At 50.4% G+C, this 5915-nt stretch overlaps 1 long non-coding RNA gene across 1 annotated transcript; it reads right to left on the bottom strand.

The window, feature by feature from the left end:
- Window positions 236-5395, bottom strand: LOC110261164. Its single transcript, XR_002344998.1, has 2 exons — window positions 3936-5395; window positions 236-3643 (listed from the first exon to the last, which is right to left on the bottom strand). It is a non-coding gene; the product is annotated as an uncharacterized LOC110261164 (long non-coding RNA).

The following is a 5915-nucleotide window of genomic DNA, read 5'->3' on the forward strand; positions in this document are numbered from 1 at the left end:
GATGATGGATAGAGGATGAATGGATGGATGGGAAGATGGATGGTTGTGTCCATACTTATTGCTATGTATGTTCCTTCAGGAAATGGCTTTTCTTTTCTGGAAGAATATATTGTTTTATTAAAATACTCTGTAAAGTTTTCAAACTGGATCAAAGTGATCACTCTTATGAGCTCACAATTTATATAACAAACTAGCTTTCACTGATATTCATTTCAACAAAAATGATAGAAGAAAATTGCAAAGAAAATATGGAATTTATTTTGTGAAATCCTAGTAGGCCACTAACTGAAGTATTTTACTGACATATAATTCACACACTGTAAAGTTCACCCAATTACAGTGTACAATTCAATGGTCTTTAATAGATTTACAGAGTAGCTCCATCATCACAATCATTTTAGAACATTTTTTTCTCTCTAATAAGAAACTTTTTACTCACCAGCAGTCACTCTCCTTTCCTCTCACCTCCCCTCACGACTCCCCAGCCCTAGGCATCTACTTTCTTTCTCTATAAATTTGAGGGCTCTGAGTATTTCATATAAAGCCAACTGAAAAAAAAAAACTTATCATAGTGTAATCGCAATTCTATTACGTCCCATTTGTCCTTATGGACGTGCTGATTCATTCTGACTTCCACCCTGCGGGAAGCACAGCTCAGTGCTGAAGCTGATTTTTTCCCATCACTGATCCTTTATCTTCCAGATTTCTGCCTGACAATGTATTAGTTCTCTATTAAAAGTTGGGTGTTTTTGAATTTTTAAAGTTTTTAGAACATTTCAGTCATAGTGATGATACTGACTGTACAGGGTACATAGGATCCTGTTTTCAGGAGGTAGTGAAGTGTAAGAACTGGGTTGAAATGTTTCTACTTAACTGTGAACATTTCTCTTTTCAAATTGAGCAGTTTTGACTTTTAGTCTGTATTGTTTCCCATCTCTTCTTATCAATCTCACTTCAGCTTATATCAGATGAGTTTTGTGAGAGGCTTTAAAATCCTCTCCGCAATGCAGCCCAATGTAAGCATCTGGGTTTATAACATAAGAGATGGATGCATTTAATACCACTGTGCCAGCTGGGGTGGACGTGAGAGAACCCACTGGGACTGGAAATCCATAGTTAGATGTGTCTGTTTGCTTTCCAGATTTGCTAACAAGGACAAATGCACACTGATTTGAACTCTGCTTTCTTGTCTTGCTCCTCTGAGGAGCCCCTTATGTGTAAGGAAAAGCATCACATTTGGGAACTAGACAAGCTATGTCAGAGTAATGCACGGTGTTTATTAGACATGTGAGGCTTGCTGCATCAAAGGCTCTAGGGGCAACATCTGGGAATTTATCATAACTGCTCCCCAGGCACCCCCGTGGGGACAAGGATGCTCAGAGCCCCGCCCAGGATGAAAGCTGAGGGAAGAGTGGGAACCTGACAACCTGACAGACACACGGCCCCAGACCCTGCCAGCCACTTCCCCGCAGGAGGAGGCACAGGGTGGGCCAATCACGGCACCTCGGCCATAGTGAGTTTCTAGACTGTTGCACAGGAGGCTTCTCCTTCCCTCTGCTAGGACCCCAACCCTACAACTGCCTCCCTCCTGTACCCCTACCACAAGCTCAGGGCCCAAGGATTTGGGGGCCCAGGGACTGGGGTTTTACCACCGTGGATAAACAGCGTCCTTGTATAAAAGCCAGGGGCCTCACCGTGAGATGGCAAACCTGCTGCATGGCCCAGTTCCCTGGTGGGGCTGCTCAAGGCTGGAGTCACTTTCTGTCCAAGGTTTACTTTCTCAGGACAGGGTGTCTCTGGGACCTTTGGCCCACAGATGAGGTCCCACCAGGAACACCATTTCAAGGGCCTCCCTTGTCTCAGGCTTGGTCTGGGAGAGATATATTTGATTCCAAGGTGCCAGTGTAGAAAGAGGTAAACACAAGTTGTTTGCAAAAGGGAAAAATGTGAACTTGGACATTCCTTGTGATATGGTTTATAGTCAATGTAAGTTTGCCAGCAATATTCTGGTTAAAGTGGGAAATAATTTAAACTGGAATTGATAATTTGGTAACTTCCAACTGGCTCTGAGGTTTATGTATCCAGGAAAGAAAAACCCAATAGCTTCTTTATCAAGAGAAGGAAATCTGAGGGCCATCCCAGGATGCAAATTCATGAGTGAGGTGTGTGTTTGTGGTATGTGTGGTGTGTATGTATGTGTGGTGCACACGTGTGTGCGCCTGTGCGTGTGGTGTGGGATTCCAAAGAGCCTTCTCACAACCATCAACAGCTTGGAGTGTCAGCATGGTTTCCCTTCTTTTTTCATAGAGAATAAGTTTTCTGCCCAGCAGATGTGATAGATCCCCCTTGAGGCTTCAGGATGATTCTTTCCCCTGCTGAAACCCCCACCCCCATCTCCAGGAACACCTTCTCCCCTGCCAATAGGCCATTTCCATCTGGTGGTGGTGGTGAAGGTGGGCACTGAATGAGTGTGAGTGTGAGTTTTGTGTCTGAGGGTGATTATGTGTCTGTGTGGGGAGTGTATGTAGGTGAGAGTGTGTGTGGTCCAGTGACATACCCAGTGGCTGGAGATGGGTCCCCTGACCAGCCTGCCATGACAAGTGCCGACACACACTGCTTGGCAGATTCCTGTGGAGCCACAAGCCCTGCCTCTGAAGATCTGGACCCCACAGTCACTTCCGGCCATGTGGCCTTGGGCCAAGACTACATAACAGGGTCCCCTGGGTCCAGACACCTTATTCCCAGGAGAAACTCCACATGTCCCCAGGCAGGGGTGCTGCTCCCACCGAGGGGACACAACTTCATGGAGGAGAAGTTCCCGCATTCACAGAAGGACTGATCAGAGGCATCTGAGTGTCTGGTACATTTTCAACACTGGTCTGCCTGCCACTTGTTTCACAGGCAACGAGAGGGCATCCTGCCCAAAGGGGCAGCATCTTTAACTCTCAAACACTCCTTTCCCAAACATTTTGACATCCTTGAATTCACAATGCAACTTCCCACCAACAACACGTGACAGTTTCCCCGGCAGCATGTTTCTATTCTTTCCAAAACATAAAACACTGCTCCGTCCTTCATCCCCATGGATGACAGCATCTCAGCCTTGATGAAATTATGCCACAGTGACACTTAAACCTTGATGTCTCAGAAATGCAGGCTTCCAGGGGCGTTGGCCTTTCTGGAGCTGAGATTTCTCTGCTTCTGCTCAGAGAGACTCAGAGAGTGATGGAGGACCAAGGGCCAGCTTGAGGGCTCCTGTGGGTGATCTAAGGTGCTAGGTCCCTGTCACCTCAGTCCTCTGGCCCAGGTTGTTTCCCTGCACCTGTCTCATAGCCCTGCAGCCACGGATGTAGAGCAAAGCTGCTATTGCTCCGAGCCAGCGTACTGTCTCTGCCCCTGAGGCCTCAGCATCGTGTCTCGGAAGGACAGTGGGAGGTGGCCTGGGCCTGGGACACTTCCAGACACTTCCAGAGGGCAGTCTCCCCATCGCTCCCTGCTTCACCACTTCCTCCTCTTACTGGAAATATCCCATCTCCGCCCTCGGATGCTCTTTGCCGCAGCGGGGCTGGTGCCAAGTCCTTCACTGAGGGCCCTTGTCCAGCGGGCGCACAAGGCGGGATTGAGCCGGGCACGCCTGCCAGGCCTAGGGAAGAGGGGCCGGGCTTAGAATCCCTGCTGGGTGGGGTGTGGGTGCTGGGTGGGGTGTGGCCGCAGCAGTAATGAGGGTGAGAGGGGACCCAGCTGCCCAGGGTCACCCTAAGAGCTACTACCCCACCCTTTACTCTCTGTCTGCCCCATAACCATTTCCTTTTCTGAAAGCTAGGCTGAACAGGCTCATTTTTGCCTTTATCCACCCTGATGTCCCGCACTGCTCCAAGGGCAAGCCGCCCGCTCTGGGACTTGCTGCTCTGGGATACAGGGACCCGAGATCTCACCTGCGCTCTTCACTCCAGAGGACGGGGTCCAATGGACTGGCATCCTTCTGTCCTGGTGCAGAGTCACCCCCCAGGCCGCCCTGCTGACCGCTCCCTGCTCACCAGACCTGGTCCCTCTCAGTCCTCCTCTCTCCACAGCCTTTGCCTTTATTTGACAAGCTCTATTTGTTTATCTTGCCACTAAAATGTAGCTCCCTCGTGGTTGGGTCATTCCTGTTTGGCTCATCAGTGTCGGCCGCGCCACAGAATCTACGTTCCTGAATGAATGAGGAAGTAGAAAACTCCTGACTGTAAAGTTTCCCTCTGTGTGTCAGCACCAGCCTTCACTTTTCTGTCCCGTGCTTGTTCCCAGCAGCGTTGCTGGCTCTCCCCATCCTCTGCGCCTCCATCAGCGAGCACAGTCCGTAGGGACAGTGGTCCTCGGCCAAGGAGGGGTCTGGCGCCTGGGGCTCCCTCGTCTGCAGACAGTATCCCCGAGCCATGTGGTGGTGGCTGTTTTGGTCTCCGTGAACTCACTGCATGGACCAGGTGGTGCTGAGAAATCCCCACCTGAGCACAGCCTCTCAGTGACTTGGCGGCTGCCACACCCGCCTCCCCAGGCCTTCTAACCACCTGGCACTTCTGCTGTGGCCTGTGCCGCTGAGCAAGGCTCCAGGCTTCCTGGCTCATGAGGCTGATTTTCTTGGCATTTTCTTTGTTATTTCTTCCTCCTTGTTCCCGTGGGAAGGCTGGGGACTGGGCTGGGGCCCTCGCGCCCACATGGCTGCTGCCCCACGACACAGAGAAAGGCACGGAGGTTCAGCTCCAAGTCAGAAGCTAAGGGCCACCCTGGGGTGGTGGAAAGGAAACCTTCCAAACCCCACTCCCTGCCCGCCTTGAACATCTGTTCTGTTGCTCATAAAGCGAGGCTGGTTCTAAAGGCTTCTCTAGAACAGGACTGGCTGGTGCTGCGCAGGACAGGATCGTGAGGCTTATGCCTGATGTCATGTGTGCCCCATGTGTGGGGGAAAGTCCCACAAACTCACTTCTGAAGTGGCCTCTCTGCTGCTTTCTTTCTTCCTTACGCCTCTGGAGCCTCTTGGGGAAATATAGGACATTGGATAGAAATTCAACAAAGGACAAGAAACTTTTAAAATTAGGAAGAGATGAGACTTCCTGGTGCCTAAGAGGAAAGTCCTTGCCCTCAAAATGTTGTCCTCAAACAGGCTGTTTTGAGCCTTCCCCAAGACGATTCATTTGTCACACTTTACAAACTTAAATATTTCTTGGTTTGTTGTTTTCTTCATCCACTCTTCACACCACACGCTTCGTTCTGCTGCATTCACATCCCAGAATCAGCCTGGTCCTTGCAAACTGTCTTCTGTTTGGGGCAGCGGGGGCGGTGGGGAGGAGGGTCCAGTTGGACAGTAACAGGGCTTCCTTAGGGCTTTGGAGTGATGAATAGAGTTGGCAAAAAGAAACATAGAAGAAACAAACACGAATTAGGAAGGAACTGGGTTACAGGTTTTCAAATCTCTATCTGCAAATTCATGATTTTTTTCAGGGTCCACATACTAACAGGACAGAATGAAGCCCCTTGCCAGGCAGGGTGAAGATGCAGTGCCTTTCTCAGTTTCCCGCAGTCAGAGCCCCGGTGGATGGGAGCCTCAGGAAGTGGGGTGTGCACTCCAGTGAGCACCAGCGGGAGGGGTGGAGAGGGCCATTCCCTTGGTGGTCCCTCCTCTCGTGAGTCTTCACACCCACATCCACTGGGATGGCTCGGGGAGCAGGCCCTCCCAGAAGGCTGAGCCACAGCCGGACGGGGGCTAAGTTAACAGTGCAGTGATTTCCCAACACTCCGACACAGTGTTCAGGGACTGTCAGAATTAATAATCCAGACCATACGTGAACAGGCCAGTGGGCGCTAATCTCTCACAGCAAAGAGGCAGTCAGAACCGGGAAGGCTGGGCCCAGTGCAAGGAGGGAAGACTAAAACGGAGT

The sequence above is a fragment of the Sus scrofa genome, chromosome 6 (assembly GCF_000003025.6).
Source record: "Sus scrofa isolate TJ Tabasco breed Duroc chromosome 6, Sscrofa11.1, whole genome shotgun sequence".
In the NCBI taxonomy this organism is placed as follows: domain Eukaryota; kingdom Metazoa; phylum Chordata; class Mammalia; order Artiodactyla; family Suidae; genus Sus; species Sus scrofa.